The sequence below is a fragment of the Ornithorhynchus anatinus genome, chromosome 1 (genome assembly GCF_004115215.2).
Source record: "Ornithorhynchus anatinus isolate Pmale09 chromosome 1, mOrnAna1.pri.v4, whole genome shotgun sequence".
Lineage (NCBI taxonomy): Eukaryota > Metazoa > Chordata > Mammalia > Monotremata > Ornithorhynchidae > Ornithorhynchus > Ornithorhynchus anatinus.
Window position 1 is genome coordinate 46,573,087 of NC_041728.1, and position 26,369 is coordinate 46,599,455.

Genomic DNA, 26,369 nt, shown 5'->3' on the forward strand with positions numbered 1-26,369 from the left:
TTCCTCAACTGTAAAATGGGGATACCTATTCTCCCCCCTACTTAGACAGGGACTGGGTCCTCCAAACTTATAAACTTGTTTCGACCCCTTTGCTTAGAACAGTGTTTGACACATACCATTAAAAGTATGCATGTATATATATATATCTGTATGTATGTATATATGTGTGTATGTATATACATACATTGTATATAATATACGATATTGCAAGTATGCATATATATATGCATACATACTTGCAATATTGTATATTATATGTGTATTGCAATTACATGTATACATATATATAATTTGACACACCCCTCCAACCACTAATACTGATATGATATGGTAGTGCAATTATCTTTTATTGAAGATGCTGACAATTTATCTTCAATCTACTATATCAGTGGAGCCAGGGTGATGATGGAGAGCCTACTTTCTGGGGAGAAAAAATGGGAAGTTGCACGGAACTATCAATTATATTCCTATTTCTGGGAGTAACAGAGATGCTCAATCTGGGACAAACTGGCTGGTGAGGAACCCCCAGAGCTGTTGGATTCATGGATTCATGGAATGGGCATAGGGAGAAGGAAGGGACAATTTTAGTATCAGACCTCCTGTACTAGCAAGCAGTTTCACCCCTAAACAATCCCTCAACTTCCTCAGTCATGTCCAGATTTTACCACACTATGCAAATATCTAGAACCATATTTGTTGACTGGTTATCAGAAACACCTGACAAGCTCATGAACCCCTGGGCCTGAGCCTAAGCCTGTCAGGAGATTCTGCACAGTCAACCTCCAGTCCTTGCCTCCCTTCAGCAGTGAAAGAAAGGCAAAAACCTAGGAGAGCTAAGGAAGCATAGAAAAACCCCATTTTGGGGAGGAGGGCTTCATTATATTCGCAATAACCACCATTCTCATTTTGAAGAGAGTCAAGAGGCACAGGAGGAGACTAGTAATATATCTCTTCACCCTCTGTTAGCCTCTCTCTCTCTCCAGCCATTTCTCATCTACACAGCAGACCCCAGTCTATTGATAGGGCTTTGAGAATGAGTCTTACAAAACCAGCCAGCAAACAGATTTGCCACCTTTTTCAAACCAGAGATTGTTTTCGTTTTTGTTGTTGTCTTTATTTTCTTTGCTGGGAGGCAGCATGGCCTAAAATGGCAAGAGCATGGATCTGCAAGTCAGGAAACCCAGTTTACCAGTTTATAGTTCCAACTCAGCTTCTTGCCTGTTGTGTGCCCTTAGAGAAGTCACATAACCTTTCTATTTTCTTATCTGTAAAATGGGGGAAAAATATCCTTTCTCCTTCCCAGGAGAAAGGGATTGCATATGATTATCCTGTACCAAAACCCACTAGGGGCAGGGAATGGGTCTACCAACTCTGTTAAATTATATTTTGCCAAGCACTTAGTGCAGTGCTCAGCACAGAGTAAGAGCACAATAAATACACTTGATTGATGGATTGACTGACCCCTTAACAAATATCATTATTATCATGGAGGTGAAGCAACAGATTCATTGGGAAATGTGCAACAAAGATACCAGGTACTAAAGTTTTGAGTTAATAATATTGCAAATATAAAATACTGTTCAGTATAAATCACTTGTAGTACAAATTTTCTCCTTTAAGATTCAGTTAAAGGAAGCTAAATCTACATAATCGAGTTCCAAACCACTTTATTATCTCTATGAGCCTATGCCTTGAAGGCTACAATGAGGATTTATAAATAAATCCAAGAGTAATTTAAATATCCTATATTGCCTTTTCAGTGTCTATTAAAGAGATATGTATAAAAGGAATATGGGGAACTACACAGTAATACCCTGGAGGTGTTGTACATAGATCCCTGGGAAATGCATTTTGGTTATAAGTGTTATATAACACTAAAATAGGTTACTGAGGGAGGCTATAAGATCTCGATGCCGGGAATTCTTTAAAACAAAACTAAACTAAAAAAAGCTACCGCTATGTGTCTTAGCTTAGTAGATGATATCTTTAAATCCTTTCAGCAATATATTCTGTTTTTCATAAAAAAGAAAAGAGAAAAGAAACTATCTTGAATAATGTTAGTGTACAATGCATTTTAGTACATAGAGAGATAAATTTATTCTGTAGGTATGGCAGCAAGGAAGCATGGACACATTTTAAAACCACTTTAGAAACTCACCTTAGGCAGATGACACACATAAATCAATCATTCAATAGTATTTCATGAGTGTCTACCATGAGTAGAGCATTATACCAAAAATTTGAGAAAATATAGTAGATATAGGAGGCACATTGCCTGCCCACAAGGAGTTTATAATTCAACTAGAGAGACAGAGATTTAAACCAGATGTCTTATCATGCACAAATAAAAGCAGGAAGTAAACATAGGTACTAAAACAGTCTTAATTAAGATCTAAGAAGACCATGCACATACTGATATTTAATTTGGAAATTGAACCAGTGTAGTAGAAATTAGGAACAGAACAAGAGGGTGAGAACTATGTCAAAAATGTATCTGGAATCAGGACAAACTCTCAGATGGATGAGATTGTGTATACTTGAAAATATTAATCTGAAATATATTTTCCTATTTGTCTATGAATCAAATTTTCCTTAGAAACAATTCTTCAGATTTGTTAAGGATGAAAATATAGTTGTTTCTTTGATTATTCAAGATTGATTCGTAGACTCTCCGATTTGAGGCTGAGCCTCATCCTCTTTTTCTCCTCATTTGCTTCCAGCTTCATGCCCTTTGGCCAATTCTGTGTTCATTAGCACCTCCACCAAAGAATGAATCGGGAAGGAAAGGAGCTGAGTCTCAAAAGTTGAAATTTATTAGCAGTTTTGAAAAAAGGTTTCTTGGGAAGGAGTTTGGAACTACAGAAAAAATGTAGTTTTTGTATTTTTCTAAGGATTTCACTTATTTATAATATCTCTGACTTCAATGTCCAGAAATAATTGTTTGAGACACACATTCCTTATATACTGTGTAAATATGAATAGGTATTAAGTAGGCATATTATACATGCATACATACACACATACATATATGTACAGTTGTTCTTCAGACAAAAAAAAATTACTGCTGTCAGAACATATGAATTTGACTGAGAAGACTGAGAGAAGACCAAAAATATTCTCTTCATTATATTAACTTTCTTTTAGCTTGAAGCTGCAGCATTTGCAGCCCAGGACTATTTTCAACTCTGCTTTTTTCCTGGCTCAGAGGTTTGCCTAAAGGCTTTATTTTGGGGACTCCTCCTTGTTTCTGACTGCTGTATGTCTGCATTCTATGTCCACCATATGGTTAACGAGGTTGTGCTTTGTACTGCTGTGACTTTAACACATTTTCCCTCCTGGGCCTTCTTTTAGTTATCTAGACAACCCACATTATACATTGTTGATAACAAGCATCATAGCAAATGAGAGTTCTCATCACATTTTTACCTTCACTTTTTACTGTAACTTAAAACATGCCACTCTTGTTAAATGAAATGCTTTCTTTTCATGTAGCAGTGTAGTAATATTTACAAATTATCCTGTCAGCCACCTCAGCACATGTAATTATCTGCTTATTTATTGGATATATATTTATCTCTTAGTCTTAAGTAAAGAAAATTTATCAGTCTCCTATCTCCCTCATTAGAATGGAAGAAAACAGATTGGGAAAACCATTAGATTGTTAATTCCTCCAGGTATGATACACTGAGTGTTTTACTTCTATTGTACGTTTTCCACTTGCCTAAGACTGTATATATAGATGGCTAATAAATATTGGTGATACTGATATCGATCTCCAAAAGATAATGTGAAAAGTGTTACCATGTTTTGTTTTTAGTTCTGTGACAAAAGGAAAAATGCTTTTGAAAGTATGTTTACTTTTAGGATGAAGTCCCAAAAGTGCAGCATCCATAAAACCCCAAGTTTGTTTTGTTTTGTTTTTTTAGACTTTATGGATATCAGCATCTTGTTATAAGCTGCCTGTCTAATTCTCCCCGTTGACCCAGAGTTGAAATTAAAAGGTTCAGTCGACGGTGGGGATGGCGGAGGAGCAAAGGAAGGAAGGAGGGACAAAGAATGAAGAGAAGTAGGAGAAAGAAAAGGAGGAAGAAGAATAATAAATTAAAAAAAATACCTCTGTGCTTATCAGGGGAGTGAAAATATGACTTCCCTTCTCCCTAACTCTGGGAAACTTGGGAGTGTTTCCACTCTAGATCCAAGTATCAGTACAGCAGGTGCTCCTAGGAGTTGGTATATACTGTTCAAGATGATCACAAGGGCTTCAGCTACTGTGGGACCAATAAAATCTTATCTAAATTACACATTTAAAAACCCTCAGAAGAGAAGAGCAAACATACATTAGTCCAGTTTTGTTATTTCAAAGAGACCAGGGGAAAATGTTTCTAGTGAGGCTTACAACTTTGCTTTTCCTTTCATCTTTAAGGTGAATTTTAAGTATAGTGAGGATGTATTACTGAGACCACCTCTCCCCTGCAAGGGGCAAGGACTGTGTCTAATTACCATTTTTGTATTATTTCCCAGCACTACGTTTAGTGCTCTGCACACTGCAAGTACTTAATACTATTACTACTACTATAAGTGGTATTTATCTGAACTGAATGACCCTTCATCACTTAGTACAGTGCTCTGCAATCAATAAATGCTCAATAAATACCACTGACTCTTTGATACTGTTTCACCTGAACATGCACAGTTTTTAAATAGCAATCTCACACCTAAATTGATATTTGCGATTCTAGGGTATTAGAATTTGGGATTCAGTTTTCAAAAACTGAATACAAAGCATGGGTTCACATTGATGGACTACAATAATAATAATGATGGTGTTTGTTAAGCGCTTACTTTGTGCCAAACACTGCACTGAGCGCTGGTTGGCGACAAGCAAATCAAGTTGGACAAAGACTCTGTCCCACATGGGGTTCACAGTCTCAATCCCCACTTTACAGATGAGGTAACTGCAGCACAGAGAAGTGAATTTACTTGCCCAAGGTCACACAGCAGACACGACCTTCTGACTCCCAGGCTCATGCTCTATCCACTATGCCAGGCTGCTTCTCTATATAAAATAAAGTATTCTTTATGACCATAAAATATAAAGTATTCTATACTACAAAACAAATGTATAGGAATATATTTTTCACTCTGAAAAATAATTCATTATAATGGAAATGTCTAGCTATAAAACATTTTCTAGAGCATCTATTGGCATGACTAATATTAACCAACTACTATCATGTCATTTTATAAAATGCATTCCCAAATATGTTAGCACAATCCCAAACACTGACACTTGGAGCTTTGCTGCATTAATTCATAACTTTTGAGAGAAGCAATTACGTATCCCAACAATACTTATGTACCCCTTTCTCTAGAGATTTTCAAGAATGAGAGGGACACCTGCCTGGAACTGTGTAATTGTCAGGCCTGCCAAGAGCCTAGGAAAACAGACTAGGTTAGCTCCATCTTTATTATTCTGGGGAGTCTGGGTTTCTCAGATGTCTATACTTTGAAATGTCACACCACCAGTATAAACCCTGAAGAAGCAGAACAAAGAAAATAAAGTTTTCCAAATAGTTCTATAATGAAAAAACTAATAAATGATCTAAAAACTGACAGTATCTGATGACAATATAAAAGCTGAGGCTTAACTTTGGCCTTTGGAAGGCACCTCTGGGCAATGTAATTTTGCTCTGAACCTTTCAGTTTTGTGTACAAGGAAGAGTTCTGTCCTCTCTCTCTCTCTCACTCTGTCTCTCTCTCTATATATGTGTATACACACATATATTTAGAGAGATAGATATTAGTATTTGTTGATGACTTACTTTGTGCCAAGCACTATACTAAGCACTGGGGTAGTAGATACAATCTAATTAGGTTGGGCACAATGATAATAATAGTAGTATTTGTTAAGTGTTTACTATGTGCAAAGCACTGTTCTAAGCGCTGGGGGGGATACAAGGTGATCAGGTTGTCCCACGTGGGGCTCACAGTTTTAATCCCCCTTTTCCAGATGAGGAACTGAGGCACAGAGAAGTGAAGTGACTTGCTCAAAGTCACACAGCTGGCAAGCGGTGGGCCTGGGATTAGAACCCATGCCCCTTGACTCCCAAGCCTGGGCTCTTTCCACTGATCTATGCTGCTTGGGTTCAAAGTCTTAACCCCACTTTACAGATGAATTAGCTGAGGCACAGAGAAGATAAGTGACTTGCCCAAGGTCACACAACAGACATGGCAGAGCCTGGATTAGAACGCAGGTCCTTCTGACTCCAAGCCAGTATTCTATCCACTAGACCACACTGAGAAGAAATGTGAGAGTTTCATTTTTAACACTACACAGAGACACATTGAAATCTACACTGAAAGGAGGATTTTATTCACTAGTAAGAAATGTACAATCCCAGACACATTCTCTGCAGAAACAGATCTACTTTGTCTCATAATGTGTTCAAGTTTATCTAAAGGATTGGATTGGCACATTTACTTAACAAGCCTAGTCTGAAGGCCAGAGAGAAGGCTTATAAATCTCCTGTATATTTGTAGACTCACCCTGGGCAGTCAAGAAGGGTTATTCTATAGGAATGACTTCTGGAGACATTCTTTTTCCTCCAGTATGAACCTCTAAGATGGCACATGTGCATACACACAATCATCCCATTATTCATAAAATGTAACTGTACTCCAAATATCAGTAGGTCAAAGGAATCTCTGAAAATCTGGGGCCATCTTCACAAGTTCACTATGCAAAATATGCCATTGTCTCCTTATATTCTTGGGAAGTGAGCAAAGAATGGGAGCAGTTAATTGCAAAACTCTTCCACTGTTGGCTGAAGATGATTAATATGCTTCCCAGTTTAAATGAAGAAATCCTAAAGACATTCAAGACACCTATCATCAGTCTATCCACTATGTTTTTAGTCAGGCTTACAAGACTCAGCTATTTTACAGTAGGTTGGCAGTAGTTACACCCACTTCGTTGCCTCCTGTATAAATGGACAATTTATAGCTAACTGCTCTTTTTCTAGGGATGCAGAGAAGGATAACAACATTTCTTTTATAAATCTGTGATTCTAGCATGATGGGCCTCCTGATTTCCTGAAATAAACTTTTTTGGAGTGTCCAGAGTGAAACAATTTTCCCTTCGGGGCCATTGGCAGACTACCAAACAGATCTCTTTTTTTCTCACTATAAATATTTGAAAATAGTCATTCCAAAAATCTAATGGAATGAGAACATACTTAAATGACATGTTAAGAAGATAATGATACTCTTATCCTTATGTTTAATTATTTTTTAAGTTGGCAATTTTGCATATTGGATTAATTAGAAGATGACTTCATCAGGGAGGCAACAAAATTCCTTTGCTAATTCCCTGACCCGAGGAAAGGTCACTGTGAGAAATGCTTCAATATCGATTCTGTACCTTCTTCCCCATCACTGTTAAATATTTTTATATATACAAGTCACTAATTTCCACATTCACCTTTACAAAAAAAAAAAAACTTTTCAAGGGCATATCAGAGATGAATTAGTTAGAGCTGAAGTTCCAAAGGTATAAATTGAGCAAAGTCTTTAAAAATTCAGTTACATAAACATATTTTTTAAACAGTACTGATTAGGTACTATGTTCATTCATTCAATTCATTAATTCAATAGTATATATTGAGCGCTTACTATTTGCAGAGCACTGTACTAAGCGCTTGGAATGTACAATTCGGCAACAGATAGAGACAATCCCTGCCCAAAGATGGGCTCACAGTCTAATTGGGGGGAGACAGATGGATAAAAACAAGACAACATAATTGCTATAAATAGAATCAAGGGGATGTACAACTCATTAAAATAAACAGGGTAATAAAAATATATACAAATGAGCACAGTGCTGAGGGGAAGGGAAGGGAGAGAGGGAGGAGCAGAGGGAAAGGGGGCTTAGCTGAGGGGAGGTAAAGGGGGGAAGGGGGAAAGAGCAGAGGGTGGAGGAGGGGCAGAGAGCGAGCAGAGGGAGCAAAGGGAAAAGGGATAGCTCAGTCTGGGAAGGCCTCTTGGAGGAGGTGAGCTCTCAGTAGGGCTTTGAAGAGGGGAAGAGAATTAGTTTGGTGGAGGTGAGGAGGGAGGGCATTCCAGGACAGTGGAAGGACGTGGGCCAGAAGTCAGTGGCGGGATAAGCATAAGCTATGTGACAGACACTGCACTGGGCAATGGGGTAGATATATGATAATCAGTTTGGACGCAGTCCATGTCTTTAGTACTCATAGTCTTAATCCCCATTGTACATATGAAGTAACTGAAGCACAGAGAAGTTAAGTGACTTGCCCAAGGTCATAAAGCAGACAAGTGGCAGACCTGGGACTGGAACCCAGGTCATTCTGCCTCCCAGGCCCGAGTTCTATCCACCAGGCCATGAATTTCTGTCCCTTTCATGAATATGGATGGATAAATATTTGTATAGTATTCATTCTTCTTAAAAGTGCTGAAGTATGTAGTCCATTTTAATAGAATAGTCCATGGGTTAAGGCATTAGAAATTCATACTATGGATTCCTTCAGAGTATGAAGAATGTTTGTAATAAGTAATGGAGAATTGAAATTGTGGATTTAAAAGATCCTTTATTCTAAAGAGAAATGGTTGTTAGATTTTGTATCACCAAAGTTTAAAAACAACAAACGCAGACACATCCTTCTCTGAGTAATGTTAATTATTCTGGTATACACATCACTACTGCTGCAAAAGGTATTGAAATTAATTTGTCAAACTGTGAAAATAATTCCACATATTAAAGAACTAGTGATGGCTACATACAGTCTGTGATATTGTACGAATAGATTTTTTTTAAAAAGAAATGTCACAAAACATTACAACAAGTATAGCCAGATTAAAGTATTTTTTAAAACCTACTCTTAGCTTTTATCAATTTGAGACCAAAGCATCGTATCACATTCAGGAATGTATATCACTAAAATATGACTTTTGCATTTTAAAAAAACTTGAACCAGGTAATTCACATTTCCCAAGACCAGCTAGATTTACTTTAGAAAATCTTTCGTCTGGAGACAATATGGCTGGGTGGAAAGAAAATGAGTCAGGAGGCTAGTGTATTCTAGATCCAGCTCTGCTCTGGGTTGCTAATGAGACCTACCATAAGCATGATACTTAACCTTTCTGGACCTCGATTTCCTCATCAGTAAAATAGGGATAATACCCACCTCTCTTTATTGCGTGGCTAAAATGTGTTAATTAATATTAAAAGAGACTTGGCAAATAAAAGTGCTATACAAATGCATGGTACTGTTGACATTGGATTGGCTCTCAAATATCAGTCAATCTCTTTGAAACATTTAAGTGTGGACAAAATAAGAGGAATAGTCTTTGAGGGGCAAAGGAAAAGTATAATGATTCAATAGGTGAGAAAGACTTATTTATGATTCTATACTGAAGTTATTAAAGATCAATCAATCAATCATATTTACTGAGTGCATAAATCAGGACAAACCAATAGAGGCATAACTTTGAGTTGTTTTTCTGTAGTCCCATCCACAGGAAACTTCTTCCCGGGTTATTGAAAATAATAAATCTTTTGCATACCCAGTATTTTTTTAAAAAAAGGGAACATTTATCAATGTATTAATGGCTATAGCCTTATATAGCAAATGTGTTCAGATAAAATGTACCGATAAAAAGACATTGAACTCTCTGAGCCTAATGAAATCAGACTTAATTAAAATTAATGAAATTAGAAGGGCCTAGAAGCTTCTAGACCATAAGCTCGGTGTGAGCAGGAACCTTGTTTATTAACTCTACTGTACTTTCCCAAGCACTTAGTACAGTGCTCTGTACCCAATAAGTGCTCAGTAAATACCACTGATTGATCTGTACGAGGTCACTTTGTTCCTTCCCTTTTATGTTAATATTTGTCCAATTGTAAGCGCTTTTTTAAAACTGACAGTCAGTTTTGGATGTTTTGGGGTAAGGATGGTCTATAAATTTTCTGAGGATCACAAAATATGAAATGCCTAAAGTCTGAGAAAGAAATTCCAGAATTAAACATCCACTTTATTGGTAATGCTTTTGATTTAATTCTGGACTTTTCCCCATGTTCTTACTCTATTTTCTTTCAATGTTAAGGAAATATTAAAATCTTCTCTCCTCCTTCCTCAGTGCTTCCTTAAAAAAAGTTACACATCATATAACTGTCCGTTGGAGCAATTTGGCACCACTAGCCAAAATAGAAATAGCTTTGCCATAATTTAGCAAAATACATAGTGAAGATGAAAACAAAAGGTTATGCTTATCTAGGTTTCACGGCTGGTTTTATGAAGATACCAACATTATTATGAAACTGACATTAGTAGTTAGTGACCACCAAAAATGATTCTAGCATGTGAACCTATTTCAGGCCTGATAAGATTTTAATGCTTTCCATTGAGCAATATGACCTTTGCTGACTTTGAAGGAGAATATATTTAGGAATAGTTTATTAAGAGCTTCTGAGCTTCCCTCCCTGTACTGGGAGGAAGCATGGTGCAGTGAAAAGAGCACGGGCCTAGGAGACAGGGGGCCTGGGTTCTAATCCCAGTTCTACTACTAGGTTGCTGTAAGACTTTGGGTAAGTCTCTGAATTTATCAGTGCCTCAGTTTCCTCATCTGTAAAATGAATCTGTAAAATGTGCGCCCCATGTGGATCGGGGACTGTGTCCAAACAGTTTATATTGAAGCTTAGCTCAATACTTAACACCTACTAAATGCTTACCAAATACCACTATTATTATTAGAAACTTAGTGCTTTCTGTGAGATTGTTGGGAGGTTTAGATTTTAATCTAAAACCTCTAACTTTTCAAAGTTCCAACTGAGAATTGCTTCTCTATGTGGCTTGAGAGTTGTAGTAAATAGAATTGAAATGCAATAAATGGCTTACGAACTGAAGGGATATCAAAACTCTCTGTCCATAATGGTCGCCACTCGGGATATCTTCCAAAGGAATAAAAACTGGAGAAAAATAAGTCAATCCTTGTGAGTTCTTAATGGTTATCACCATAAATCTTTATCATAAATTATTTTAATATGCCTTAGTCATCTAAACAACAGCTGTCAGGAAGCATTACTCTCGAATTGTAACAGAGGATGGAGAAACTGGACATTTGAACATTAATTACAAAAGTAGCCTTTGCCTTCAAAATCAGGCAAGGGCATTTTCTTTGACCTTTCAATATTTCTGGTTTGTGACAATGACCCTGCTTTCTTGAGAAAGGCTGCTAATTCATGAGTTTGCTTGTTCCTGAATAAATACATCTTCATGTTAAATTAGGTTAGAAGAGGTATTCAAAAATAAATAATGTAGTTCAAATTCCTTGCAAAAGTTACAGAAGGCCAGTAAGTGGCAGGCCTACAAGCAAAGGACTTCTTTTAGAAAGAGGTTTTACAGGACTTTATATGCATCATTAACTCCCCTGGAATCCTGAACATAACATGATGAATTTCCTTAAGAAAGTAGCCAATGTTTAGTTTTGATTCACTTCAAAGAACCGCAGCAGAAGGAATCAAAGAAAACTAAAGACCAGTAGATGTGAAAATCACCAAGGAAAAAGGTTCCACTGGAAGAAAAAAGACCCAACAAGATTATTTTTCTAATACAGTGTCTTACTGTTTCGCATAACTGAAGTAAGTCTCTGTATTCAACTTACTGAGGATATTTTTATTACAATATCTGTATCATAGCTTCTAAAAAATGGACCATACTTGAAATCCTGAAAAGAACTTCTGTTTAGTTGAAGTTGTGAATTTTTTTATTATTATTATTTTTCCCATATTAAGAAGACAGCTAATTGGAGGGAAGTGGTTGAATTTCAACCAATTGCTGAAAGGGGAAGAAAAGTTGGTAATTCTCTGTCACCATTAATATTCAATTTTCAGAAGAAAAGGTTTATTACAAAATAAAGTCATTTCATTTCTTAATAGAGAAAAGAATGGTATTTTACAATAGTAATATAATGTATGTGTTTATAGGTATGTATATGCATACATGTACGTATTCACGATACACTATGTCAGTAAAACCTCCCCGCGGGAAAAGAAAGAGAACTGCCTAAAAATTCCGTAGTGTTAAATGCTACTACATCAAAAACCATCTGGAAATTGTCAGATAATGGTACCCCCCACCCAAGAAATTTACTAAACTTTGTCCTCAATTGCTATTTGTAATAAACGACTCAACTTGAAATTTCTATTTGAATACCAGAAGAAAAATAATAGTAAGAGCAGGTTTTATAATGAGACCATCTGTTTATAAAATCCCCTTTCCCTTTCCCAACATCACTCTGTCCTTGATCTCTCACATACATTCACAGTACAGAACAGGTACAGCTGGATTTAAACATAAGCACACACACATACACACACACAGTTACTATGAAGTCTAATTGTGGCATATCTGGTCTGAGTATAGGTCTCAGGTTTCAGATATTATGTAAGTTCTCAGGGGCAATAAAATTGCACTTACATTCAGGAGGATTCTGAACTAGTTTTAAAACACTGTTTGGACCCAATGTTCTTTTATCATTGTTGAACTGCAGTGGTGCTTGTTTATGCTGATCCTATTTTAAGGACTTTGTGCAGTTATTCTTCAATTATTTTACAACATTTTCACATTTTCATTAATGCTGTTAAGGACTATTACTCACAATGGATAATACCTTAATTGAAAAGTTTCCAAGAGAGTAACTTAAATGTGGAGAAAGACAAGGCACTTTATAGTTTGAGCTTTCTCTTCAATCTACTATGGAGAGAAAAACAATGACTGTTCACTTCCCACAGATAGAGGTCACTAATGGACTGAATTTGAATCATTGTTGTTCAGACCACAAAATTATCAAAGTAATCTAGTGAAAAATGAACTCAAGTGGAGATTAAAATAAATAATCCAAAAGGTGATTACCGAAAAAAAAATCATCTTAATAAACACCATAATGCGTTAAGCATGGCTTCTTTCTCACCCGTCTAAGCAGGAAGCAGAATGCAAGGCTTGATAAACACTTCCATGCTGAAAACTTTCTCTAAAGCTTTTAGAAATTATGATTCTCTCTCAAATCCATTCTGATTTTAATTTCAGTTACCTACAATTTAAGCTATTGTGATCTTTTACATATTTGATCTTTCCTTGAAATAATAATCAAGGCAATGCAGTTGTCCCAAATGGGAAGCTATAAGGTTGTTTTTTAGGAATTTAACTCTCCAGCAGGCCAAGATATAAAGGCGACTAGCAACAGAGGCTCAAATTGGATCCAGATGATCAAAGTCAGAGACCCTGATAAGATCACATTACCTGAAATACAGCATAGGGAGAAATCTTGCCTCTTGTATAGTGTGGCAGCCCCCGACAGGTTCTGTTTCAACAGATTTTAAATGTCCAGTGGTCTTTTGAAATTGTAAAGTAACTACTGCAGTGTTCAGGGTACAGGCAGTTTACTAGTGTTCCACACTGATGATGAACTTTTAATGGGTTCTCCTTCCGAGAAACTGATCTGCTTCTACTTAACAATTGCCTATATCTGCTATCCAGGATTTGGAATGATGTTTGAAATTTCATCTTCAAACCCCCAGCAAGAAGAGGAGATGAATTAGCAACCTAACATGACAGCACAGTGTTGCACTGTCATTTGCAATTTATTTGGACACTTTTTATATGGTTCAAACCTACTTCTGCATCATATTTTCCAAAGCAGAAGCATTCAAGGAAAATGATAAACTTAATTCTATGCACCTGATTGAATGGTTATTATTTAGATATGGTGAGTCCCAGATTACACATGGATTTAATAATAAAATGTGATTTTGCTTACTGATTAAAAAAAAAGCCCCATAACCTTGTTGTAACATTACAGATAGTGACCTAAAAAAACCCCAAAACCCCACAAAACTACATTCATATTGCAATAACCTAAAAAAACCCTGGAAACATGCCAGGATGCATTTTATTCCTCGGAAAAGTATTTTGGGTAAAGCAAAAGTGGACTTTGCTTCCATTCAAAATCGAATAAAAATAAGGTTTTTAGGTGAAATCTGCATATAGCACAGGGATTTATATCTAAATTAGTCTTTATTAACTTTATGTCATGAGACGTTTGATGCTCTAAACTCAACAATAAGTCTCAGTGTGGGGCTGTATGTACACTGCAATATTGACTGGATCTAGTCAATGGGGGCGGGTGGGGAGGGAGGAGGCGACCTCTCCCTTTTAGAGGAGCTTTGCATGGTACGAAGAACTCTAATCAGCACCGTACCCTCTGCGCGGACATTTTTCGAGGGTTTTAGGCCTTACAATGTATTACCTTATCGTAAGCCCTAAAACAGATTTCCTCTATTAAAATGCATTAAAAGCCCCCGCCAACTGGCTCCCCATTTGGACGACAGGGAAGAGGGGCAGGGGGTTTCGTCTTCGATTTCCAGGTGAATCAGAGTAACACTGGTCCCGGGAAGAATCCGAGTTTGGGCCAAGCTCTGAAGAGCCCTTCCCTCCTCAAGTCCGCCAAACTCACTCTCTTCCCCTCTTCAAAGCCCTCCTGAGAGCTCACCTCCTCCAAGAGGCCTTCCCAGACTGAGCCCCCCCTTCCCTCTGCTCCCTCCCACCCTCTACTCTTCCCCCTTCCCCTCAGCACTGTGCTCATTTGTATATATTATTTATTGCCCTATTTATTTTGTTAATGAGGTGTACATCCCCTTGATTCTATTTATCTTGATGATGTTGTCTTTTGTTTTGTTCTCTTTTGCTCTGGGGTCTGTCTCCCCCGTTTAGACTGTGAGCCCGTCATTGGGCAGGGATTGTCTCTATCTATTGCCGAATTGTCCATTCCAAGCGCTTAGTACAGTCCTCTGCACATAGTCAATGCTCCATAAATACTATTGAATGAATGAATCCCTTCTCCGGGGTAATTAGTTTCCACTGGGACGTGGAAGGAGGCCTCTTTCCTAAGTCAGGTGGCCTGCTGTCAACTGGAGAGATGTGACAGCATTCTCCCCGCGTCCCCAACCTCAGAAGGCGCTAGCACACATACACACACATCTACACATATACACACCCACATCTACCCAGAAACACACACAGATCTACACATACAAAAACACACACACAAACACTATACATCCCAACTCTCTTTCTCTCTCTGTCCCCGTCTCTCTCTCTCACGCATCCCCGCGCCTGAAGCTACTGATGGGGCATCTCCTTCTCCGCGCAGTTTTCCCCTCATTTATTTCATTGCAAAAGCGCGTCACCGCCGCCTCATCTGCCATCTCGCCCTCTCAATGAAAACGCCAATTACCCATCTTCCAAAGTTCCCTTTTTAAGGAGCGAGGGGAGCTGGCTCGAGATCCTCGTTTATGGGGTTCGGCTCTTTGGGGGGGCTTTGGGGGGGGGATCCGCATCCTCGCACCCCTAAAATGGGGGCGGAGGGGGGGGCTGTCTTTTTAAAAATTTTTTTGAAAATGTTCAGATAATCTATGGGGTCAAAAACGATCATCGATCGCAGACGTGGGGGGTCGGTTGGAGGTTTGCCATCCTAAGCCACGACTCCCCCCTCGGGGGAAGAAATGGGGCCCCGAGATGCAGGTTTGGCCCTAAATGCACATTTGGATTCCCCCCCGCAGAGTCCTCACACATCACCCCAGCGCTTAGCACAGTGCACTGCACAGAGTGAGCGCTCAATAAATGCCCTCATCACCCCCCCCCCGCCCCCCACCCGTCTGTTCCTCGACGGCTCTAAGTCTCTCGGGTCCCTGCGGGTGGAGCCCGCCCCGTTCACTTGTCCGGCTGGAGCGGGCATTCATTCCCGGGGCGGGGGGTGGAGGGCCCCTTACCTGCGGGAGTTGCGGTCCTTTCGCAGCCCCGCTCGGGCATGATCCCCCTGGGACGGCGCCGTCCCCTCCCCGCGCTCCAAACTTTTTTGGGGGGCGGCTCGGGGTGCGGGGGTCCCGACTCTGCCCGCGACGCGCCTCCCGCCGCTGCCCCCGGTGGGGCTGGGGCTCCGGCTCTCGCTGTCTCCTTCCTCCCTTACGAAGCGGCGGCATCGTCCTCCCCCTTCCTCCTCCACCTCCTCCTCCGGGGCGCAGCTCGGGGCTCCGGCATCCCCCTCGTTGTCGGTCTCCTCCTCCGCCGATCAATCGGCCGAAAGAAGGTGGGGGGCGGCGGGGACACCGGGGTCCCTGCGGGGACGGCCAGGCGCTCACCCGGGCGAGGCTCGGGAGCGCAGCGCTGCGCGGACAGTGCGTCTCTTCGGAGGTCTGCCTCCTCGCCAACGAGGCCAATCGCCCCCAGTCCACCCCCACCCTATCCTCCACTTCACACCCCCGGGAGACGATTACGGGGTTGAATCCGGTTGAGGGCCATCGCTCCTCTCTCGCACCGTCTCTCCCTCTCGCTCCCACTCTCCCTCCCACTGTCCCTCTTTCTCTCCTTTCTCCCTCCCTCCCTCCCTCTTCTGGAGCCCCTCCCACATTTCGACTTTAAAGAATGCTTGGAAGGCAGGGCCGCCACCGAAGCTTTCCAAGAGGCAAAGTCGGGCTGGGGTTTTTTGGTTTTTTGTGGGTTTTTTTTTTAACCCCGTCTCTCCCGGACCGGCCGTCGCGGAGAGCGGGGTGAAGGATGGTAGCCTCGGTGCTGCCAACCCGGACTCCGCCTCAATTGTCGATGCCAGGGCAGGGCCAGCCCCCTCCCCGCACTTGCCCTCCCTCTCCCCAGGCCTCAAGACACCGACTCGCCCCTGAAGGTCACTTTTCTCCGTCTGGGCAGTTGGATCCCACTACTTCGGATCTCTTATGTACTGGAGAAACTCGGAGGAATGATCAACACCTGCCTGGGATGGAAGGAGGGGGCATGGGGGGCAAGGGGAGAGGGCAAGGGGGCATCCAACTCTACCAAGATGGCGTTGTTGCAACTCTCCCCCAATGCCCCTCACCTCCAACCGCTTTCTCCTTCTTCGGTGAACTTGAGGGAGAAGGATCTAAGAAAATCGCAAAATTCCAAAGGACCGGCTCCCCCACTCCATCCCGCCGACTCCCTCCTTTCCTTTCCTCTCCCCCTTCCTTGAGGAGGGCAGCTTTGATTTCCTCAGATTGCTACGGGCACCCGTTCAGGAGCAGAGCATTTTGGAAATCAGACGCCAAGCCCCTAAGGAAGTCAAGCTTTCCACGGCCAACCGTTTCTCTCCTTCCCTTACGTAGATGGCAGTGGTGTCTTTCGGAGGAGCTAGAAGGGCATATTTGAATCATTTTTTTTTTCCAGCTATTCTGAATGATCTGCTCTTATGCTGTATGTTAATTCATTGCAGATCATTCTGCCCATCGGTAAGTTTCAGTCATGTTTTAACAAGTCTAGAGATAGGCTGATTAGAAGGGGGAAGAGAGAGAGAGAAAGCAATTATACAGTCGAGACTTGCCAAAGAGGTTGGTCTTCATTATTCCCAAAGGACCTGACACACCGAGCGTTTGAAAGTGTCTTAGGGGAAAAACAAAGAGGGGATGTGATCAGTCCCGGCAGAAGGGATGGTCCGAGAAGGTAACTGGACCCTCCTCGGTGACTGTATGATGGATTTCCCGACTTCAACACTCTCTCATCGCCTAGAGTTCAAAGACCCAATCTCTGGGCAGTACTTTCCCAAGCGATTTTTATCTTGCTAACTCTCCACCCCCACCCCCCGGCCCCCGCCTCATCCGACCCCCGCCCGCATCCTCCACCCCATGTTGTGTCTACACGTTTTCGAGTGTGAAATCCTAATGCCACTTGGAGAGGTGCCCTTCTTGACTCCCAAAATGAGATGGCGCACGCACGCGGGCACAGACACTCCTGGGCGCACTAGGCTGCCACTTCCCACGTTAGATTCCGCAAGGGGAAATAAGGAGAGCAGGCGCAATAACGGGGGGGAGGAAAAAAAAAGGAAAAAAAAGTACACCTCGATCTGAAAGGTTGTCCTTGCGAATTCATAAGCCTGGGAGGGTTCCGCTGAGAGCAGGACAGCCAGAGATTGCCATCTTGCTGGTGGGCTCCAGCAGCAGAGGCAGCCACGGGAGCAGAAGCGACAGTCCCCAAATGCCCAACTCCGCCGGACCTCCTCCTCCTCCCTCGCCCACTTCCAAACGCACTCCGTCCTGTCCCGCACCTACCCCTCCCCTCCTCTTTGCTGCCCGACCCCGTGACCTTGACCTCCCATGCCAACCTAGGTCTACCTCCCAAAGCGGTGAAACGGGTGGAGCAGGGGGCATTCAGAAGAGGGACGTTTTACGCGTTTCTCCGAGCGCAGAAGGAAGAACCGAGGAAGCGAGTGAGGTTGGCACCGGAGGCTCGAAGCTCTCCCTCCCGCCCCCAGTGCCACCCCCTTCCCAAATAAGCGGTGGCTTTTTCTCCCTGGCCTTGGCGCTCCAGGGCTCTCCCGCTTCTGCCCCTTGCCCAGGGCTCTGCTCGGAGGGTGGGCAGATCCCCCGACCCGGGACCCCAGGGCGGCAGAGCGAGTGCCAGCAGAGATGGAAAGGGCATCTCGCCCGCTCAAGACGTTAGGCTCGGGCGACCGGAGGAGCTCCAGAGAGAAGGGACGGTCACCGGCCGGATCTTTGGAAAGGGGGGCTTCTGGTTACCCAGAACAGAAAGGTGCAAGTGACCCACCCAGTATGCCCTGGTCATCCGCTTCCCTCTCCTCTCCCTCCTCCGAGCCTGGCACCCAAGGCAGAGCGCTGTCGGCCGGAGATGCCCAGCCCGGAGAGGTAGGTGGCCCTGCCCCTGCAAGGGCAGACGGAGGGAGGAAGGCAGAGTTGCATTAGACTGTGAGCTCGTCACTGGGCAGGGATTGTCTCTATCTGTTGCCGAATCGTACATTCCAAGCGCTAAGCACAGTGCTCTACACATAGTAAGCGCTCAATACAAAGTATTGAATGAATTTTTCACGGGGCGACCAGTGAAGGGACAGCTCTCTCGGCGGCTAAGAGCGAAGATTTTAGCGGCAGAGGAGCGCCCGGGCACTTTCTCGCCCCCAAAATCGAAGGGAGAGGAGAGAGAGAAGGGGACAGAAGCGCTGACTCGCTCGCTCCACCTGCAACCCACCTGAAGCCCCTTTAGCGTGGCTCAGTGGAAAGAGCCCGGCCTTAGGAGTCAAAGGTCATGGGTTCTAATCCCGGCTCCGCCACCCGTCAGCTGCGTGACTTTGGGTAAATCACTTAACTTCTCTGGGCCTCAGTTACCTCATCTGTAAAACGGGGATGAAGAATGTGAGCCTCACGTGGGACAAACTAATCATCCTGTATTTACCCCAGCGCTCGGAACATAATAAGCGCTTAATACCAACATTACTATTATTATGATTATTATTACCTGCTGCTCGCGGATCGGCCCCCGCCCCCCTCCGGGGATGATTCATCCAAATCCAACCGGGTCCGGAAGGTGCGGTGGGAAAAAGCTGGCACCGTGGCATCTGGGCTCCTGCGGCATGGTATTGCTTTAAGGGTCGCCACCCAGGTCTCTCCTTCCCATGGTGGACTCAGGACCAGCCGCTCCCAGATGTCCGGCCGGGAGGGAGCCGGGCCTCTTCGATCCTTCCCCCCTCCCTCTCCGGACCCCGCAGGCGAAGGCACCGATAAACCCACGGCTGAAGCGGTGTAAACGCCTTTTCTCGGCTATTCCGCCCAACGGGGCCAAGCGATCGGTCTTATCACACTGCCATCATTACTCACTGGTGACAACGGGAGACGCCAAACTCTTTAAGTGACGATGACAGATTTCAAACGCGCAGCTCCAAGGTACCTAGCCTTTAGACAGGGCTTTTCTCTCTCCCCCTCCGCCCCCTTCCCCAATTGGTTTGGAAGCCAGCTTAACCCTTTGGGGGCTCAGAAGAAAGCTAGGACCGTACGCAGGTTATTGGGAAACTGAGCGGAGGTAAGGGGTGAGGAGAGTGGGGAAAGAATGCTCAGTCTATCTACTTTTTCGAAGAGGTTTTGTATTTTATTCCAGCCTCGGTCCCTTAATTCTATCAGGTCCGTTCTTGTTAGAGACAGATTACTCTCCTCATGAATCAGGAAGAAAGCCCTCAGGGATTTTTACCTATTGTTGATGGAGTTTTAGAGGTTTGGAATCTTAGAAGAAGTGTCATGAAATCTTACAGCTCCCACCCCCGCCCTTTTTCCCTTTTATGCTTCTCTCGGTGGCCTTTTGTTCCAGGTTTTTTTTTCCTTTTTTGGCAGTCTAGAGGATATAAATCAGCAGAAACGGCTTGGAACGCTCACCTGGTCCCCAAACCCCTGTTTTAAGCTTCCCACATCTGTTTTCCCCTTTTTGATTGTGTCGTCCAAATTAGCAAATCTCTGGTAGGCGCACCAAGTTTCCGTGGAGCAGTAGGCAAAAGCTGCTCTTGCTCCTCTGCCGGCTTTCGAAGAGCATCGTGTGTAAGAGTGTGTCTTTGTGTGTGTGTGTGTGTGTGTGCTCTCTTGGGTAGGAGAGACAGGCATAGAGACAGAGAAGCACAGAGGCAGGGGAAGAAGCGCAGAGAAAAATTTGGTGAGCAAGACAGAAGGGGAGAGTGTGGAGAGAGTGAGGGGGTGGGGACGGACTCGATGTGAAACAAACACCGTGAAAGCATAAATAAGAATGACGCTGCGAGAAATAGGCAAGTCGTAAGCAGGGTGCAAGGACCACCTTGCCTCCTGGATTCTGGTCCGTGGCTTTTCCTCTGCCCCTTTCCAAGCGGTTTACAAAAAAAAGCACTACAAGACTCTTCTCCTTCATCTCCCAGGTTCTGCATTTTGGGGAAACTCTTTACACTGGAGCTCTCTGGCTTCCGAAGAGGTAGACGATTCATTTAAGGCCAGTAAGGCGTGGAGCTTGGAAGGGAAGAGGGAGCCTGCAGGGGCAAGTTTTCTTCTAGTCCATGTTGCCCGCCCGTCACATCCACCCCAAATCCACATGAAAATTACCTTGAACACATGGTCAGGGCAGCACGCAGCCTTCCCAGGCCGTTTTTCCGCTCCCTCCTCGAAAACGAGAAGTCAAAATCAGGTTTGAAAAATCATTCAGAGAGTAACATTAGAACGTGGAGAAACCGAATGACGTGAGTAAATACCGTGGTTTCGCTGGAACGGCTGGCTTCGCACAAACGTTATTATAAATTCGCTCCCCGAGAGTCATTCCAGTTGAAAACCGTGTAAACCCGAGCTGGGTCGGTGCAGAATCCCGCTGTAAATCCGTTTAGCTGGCCAAGGTGGCAGCAGAGTCCAGGTTTAGGAATCCCGAAAGTAAAGTCGCAGAATAAAAGCAGTCGAAGCACTGAAGGACGTCTGACTTGTACTAGCCTACCAGTTTTTTGTTTTTGTTTTAACCAGGGTTTTCACACCTGGGTCAATTCTCTCTCTCTCTCTAAACATGTATGTATAAATTATTCAGGGAAGCGTTGCATATAATTAATACCATTGAATAATTCATTCAGTATATGATCTGCTTTTTATTTTTAGAAAATACAAGCATTAAAACAAAATCTTTCAAAAGATGCTATTCTGCTTAACATCACTCTTAGTTAGACACACCATGCATAAAAGGGGACTGAGATGGATTTATATTTTAAGGTTTCTGTACCCTGAATTAGTACCAGCCCAATATTTTATGTCAGTGAACTGTGGTAAGGGCCGATTAATGCAATTACTTTTTATAGCTGAAGAAAGAAAAGGAAATGTGAGCAGGAAAGCACTGAAAGTAAGGAAAATTTTGTGAAAACAGACATTTCAGGTAAACATAGAATCGGAGTGATATTTGGGATTTAGAAGTATGTAAATCGGGGGATGGAAACTAAGAGTTATAGTTTTCATGATTCAAGGAGATATATTATGTATATCTATATTCAGAGTAGATTTACATGGAAATTGAATTGTTCAGCAAACTGGACTAAGAAAAGGTCCTTCAGATTTTCAGGAAAGGCTCAAAGAGTCAGTCACCTTAGGTACTGGGGATAGAGGAGAAACTGCTCATGAGTATATATATATATATACATGCATATATACATATATACATATATTTGGAGATTATACTCACACCATAGTTATACTCCTTCCTAGCCCGAGTGCCTCTAGGGATCCTGCTTTTCTGGTGATTTTAAGCTCTCACCTCACTAGTAAGATCATTTTCATATGATTCATAATGCCAACCTTCTTAGGCCCTCTTTTTTCATTTATTTCTCATAATTTGGTATTTATTTACCACTTACTGGAGGAGAACCAGGAGAGAACAGTGTCGATGAAGCCAAGGCTTGATAATGTGCTCTGTACCCAGTAAACACTCAATAAATTCAACCGAATGAATGAATATGAACTTCAAAGGAAGGAAAAGTGAGGGATGGGGGAAGTGATTTTGTTTGTTTTTGTTTTATGATACTTTTTAAGTACTTCTGGTGTGTCAAACACTGTTCAAACCACTGGGGTAGGTACAAGTTAATTAGGTCAGACATAGTCCCTGTCCCTCTTGGGACTCACAGTCTAAGTAGGAGGGAGAACAGATATTTAATCCCCATCTAACAGTTGAAGAAACTGAGACGCAAAAAAGATAAGCGACTTGCCCAAGTATGCAAGCAATTGGCAGAGCTAAGATTAGAACCAGGTTCTCTTCTCAGACTCCCAGGCCCGTGCTCTTTCCACTAGGTCATGCTGCTTCTCAGTGAAAGAGGCACTGGGGAGAACGAACTACACACAGTATTTTCCCTCTCTGCAAAATTAGGGTAAAACTGGTAAACAAGGTACTCAACATTGGATTGAACTTGGTTTCAGTAATTTATTTTTAACTGGATTAAGCTATCTCACCTGGACACAATTTCTTACTTCAAAATGGGGCACACCTATAAATTACATTCTCATCTTTAGAACAAAAGCCAACTTTGTGATGATCCTCTTCCTTGGATTGTGCCCACTAAAGAGTTTATAATAGTATTGGTTAATGATAGTAGTGATAGAGATAATGATAGTATTGGTTAAGCGCTTCTATGTGTCCAGCACTGTTCTAAGCTTTAGGGAAGATACTATTTTATCGGGTTGGACATAGTCCCACGTGGAGCTCTCAGTATTCCTCTCATTCTTTGGAAGGTAGTCCACAAAGCAAATGAGGATGTTGGGCTGTGGCAAGGCAGGCTACCCATCACAGCTTAAATGAAAACCACTTTCTGCAGTATGTTTTCAGGGGTTCTCAGAATTCTATGAGTCTAAATACTCACTTCAAGCAGAAATGTTTTTCTATAAGTCAGTGTTTCATTACCTTTGTCCCCAAACCTCTAATTTTCCATCTTTCCATGATGGTTACATGACTGTGGGTGAATGCAAGGGGAGAACAGAAGCCAAAACATTTTAAACCATGGAGATTTCCCCTCACATATACCTGCCATTTGTTAAGTGATCACATCCTTCTGTTTCCAAGAGAAGTTGGCAGGAATAGAGGGAAACTTTTCCCAGTCAAATGCTGAAGGAAGAAGTGGAGGAAACTCACTTCTGAGGAGCTTCTGGGTTAAGCCTATTCATGAAGGGATGAAAGATTCACCTAGGCATTTAATCAGACTTGGCCCAACGTCCTGGAAGCTGTCACTCAAGAAAATAGTACTAACACTTCAAACTACTACTAATTATAGTTGTGTCAGAGAGGAAATTGAGAAGTAGGTTTTTCTTCTATTCCCTGGAATGAATTAAATTCATTCAATGGGCATCTGAAAATCTCCAGAGAATGGTAATAAGTTCAAATTCAGAATTAATATACACAGGCAATCTTTTTCACAAACTTCTCTGTGAATTCATGTCTGAATTAGTCTTTGAATTCCTCTGTTTGTGGTTGTTCTTCCCCCTGACGAATTCCAAGTTTTGACAGTGCAGAGCTATTCACTTGAATACAGGCAAACAGAGTCTGCAAGATACCTCTGCATATTGCACTTTACAACAAAGCCTTGACTTCTAGGCCTCAGGGGATTCCTGTGATTATCTTTCGATTGGATCATTACAAATTGCATCGAAACGGCCTTAGGCCATCTCTCTTCTTCACCATTTCTTCCCAGAAGAGAGGCAAATAGGGAACTTTTGTGGTTTTCTTGAGTTTCTTTTTGCACCTGATACAACTGCAGTTTACAAGTAATTCATTACTGCTGCATCAGAGGCCTCCCCCGCCCCCGACCACCGCCCTCCAGAGACATACACAATGAGAAGCAACATGGACTACTGGATAACACAAAGGCCTAGGACCCAGAAGGACCTAGGTTCTAATCCCAGCTCCACCTCTTGTCAGCTGTGTGACCTCGGGCAAATCATTTAAATCCTCTGTGCCTCAATTACCTCATCTGTGACATGGAGATTCAGACTGTGAGCCCCAGGTGGGACAGGGACTGAGTACAACCTGTTTACCTTGTCCTACCCTTAGAACAGTGCTTGACACATGCCAAGCACTTAACAAATGCAACCATCATTATCTTCAGTAAGGAAAACTGAACAATTATAGAATGAATTTGATCAATATAAGCATTCAATATGAAAAATTAAATGCCCTAAATATATTTTTTTAACCAGTAGGCAGTTATTGATTTTGGGGGGGCAGAATGATCTAGACAATTGCCACTGCTACATTCTTCATTTCACTTTGTCTAAATAGGCAAAGCATTAATGTACCTCTCTTTCTGTGTCATATGAAAAATGTCCAATAACCAAAAATTACGTCTTCTGTGTGACCTTGGGGGAGTCACTTAACTTCTCTGTGTCTCATTTTCCTCATTTGTCAAATGGGGTTTAAATCCTACCCTCTCCTAGTTAGACTGTAAGAGCTCCATGTGGGACAGAGGTTGTGTCCACTCTGATTATTTTGTCTCCACCCCAAGGCAATGCATGGTCCTTAGTAAGTGCTTAAAAAGTCCCATTGGAAATAAAAGTTAGAGCTAAGAGAAAAAATGAGTGTATTACAATCATTATGTTTATTTCTTGCTCTTAAAAGTATTCAACTCTTTGTCAAGAAAGTTTACATAGATTTGAATCATTCAAAGAGGAGTGGCAAAAGATTAAGCAAATGAATAATTCGGTTCAAGTTAGAACACTCTAACAGTAGGAAAGAAGGTGGGGCAAAAAAAACCCCTTTTCTTAAAGATATGGAAGTCTGATAAAGCTGATTTTGAAGTTGGAACACTTCATCTAATAATAGGGAAAGAGGTGGTGGGTAAAGAGAACCTTTTTTTTTTATTTTTGAAGATGTGTGAGTCTGATAAGACTTGTCATTCTGACTTTGGGATGGTTACTGAGACAGGTTCCTCACAAAGGTCTATCAGTTCTTTTATCTAAGAAAAGACAGACACTATAATTAACCAGAGCTTTGCTTTGAAGGTGTTTTAACCTCTCTCTATTCCCTGGCTTTAGGAAGGAATCTTTAATCATCCACAAAACAACCTAGTGAATTTGCAACAGCCATACTTCAAACTAAAAGTAAATGGAAAACTGTGGGATATGCAATCTAGACTATTATGCTTTGTGTGTTGTCTTTTCTCCCCGTCTTGTAGGGTTTTAGTGATATTACATTCATATATACACACTGGCACATATGCACACACATGTACACACAAATGGTATCCTTTTCCGTACACTCCATGCCATTTAAGGGGATATTTCCTGACCCTTTATATCTGAGGCACCAGAAGATTGGGCCAGATCTTTAAAAAATGTACTTGAAGACATATAGAAAGGAAGCAGAGTTAGAAGACAATCAATCTAGATTAGAAAACCTACTACCTGCTATTAAGTTTGGCTAATTATCCTAACTCTCAGGTGATGCCACAGTTCTATGTGTTCTAATTTTCTTTCATTTTGAAGCCACATTCATTTCCTGACTTGGCATTCTGCCTCAAATTGTGGACTAATGGAAAGAGCATGGGTTTGGGAGTCAAAGGACCTGAGTTCTAATCCCAGTTCTTCCACCTCTGTTGTGTGGATTTGGACAGGTTTGGTTTTGTTTTGTTTTTATGGTGTTTGTTAAGCATATAGTAAGTAAGTATAGTAAGTATAGTAAGTATACATATAGTAAGCTATATGTCAAATGCTATTTTATTCTCCTGGATAGGTACAAGTTAATTAGGTCAGACACAGTCTCTATCCCTCATGGAGTTCCCAGCTAAACAGAAGGGAGAGCAGGCATTTAATTCCCATTTTACAGTTGAGGTAACTGAAGCAAAGAGATGTGAAATGACTTGCCCAAGGTCACACAACAAGCATTTAGCAGAGCAATTGGCAGAGTTGGGATTGAGACCCAGGTGCTCTGACTCCTAGGCCTGTGCTCTTTCCACTAGGCTACTCTGCTTTGCATCAGTTCTCTGTGCCTCAGCTTCCTCATCTGTAAAATTAAGTTTAAATACTTATT

General features: G+C 42.0%; 1 protein-coding gene across 4 annotated transcripts in view; it reads right to left on the reverse strand.

Annotated features, from left to right (window-relative positions):
- The window catches only part of FLRT2 (fibronectin leucine rich transmembrane protein 2), a 94,683-nt gene extending 73,553 nt beyond the window's left edge, over positions 1 to 21,130 (reverse strand). For 2 of the 4 annotated variants that reach the window (XM_007669039.4, XM_007669040.4), the window contains exon 1: positions 15,842 to 16,381. The gene's annotated coding sequence lies outside the window, so the exon portion shown is untranslated. Of the gene's footprint in view, positions 1 to 15,841; positions 16,382 to 19,340; positions 19,883 to 20,935 lie in introns of those variants that run through there. The other 2 variants (XM_029068650.2, XM_029068640.2) reach the window with 2 other exon arrangements.
- Positions 21,131 to 26,369: the final 5,239 nt, after the last annotated feature.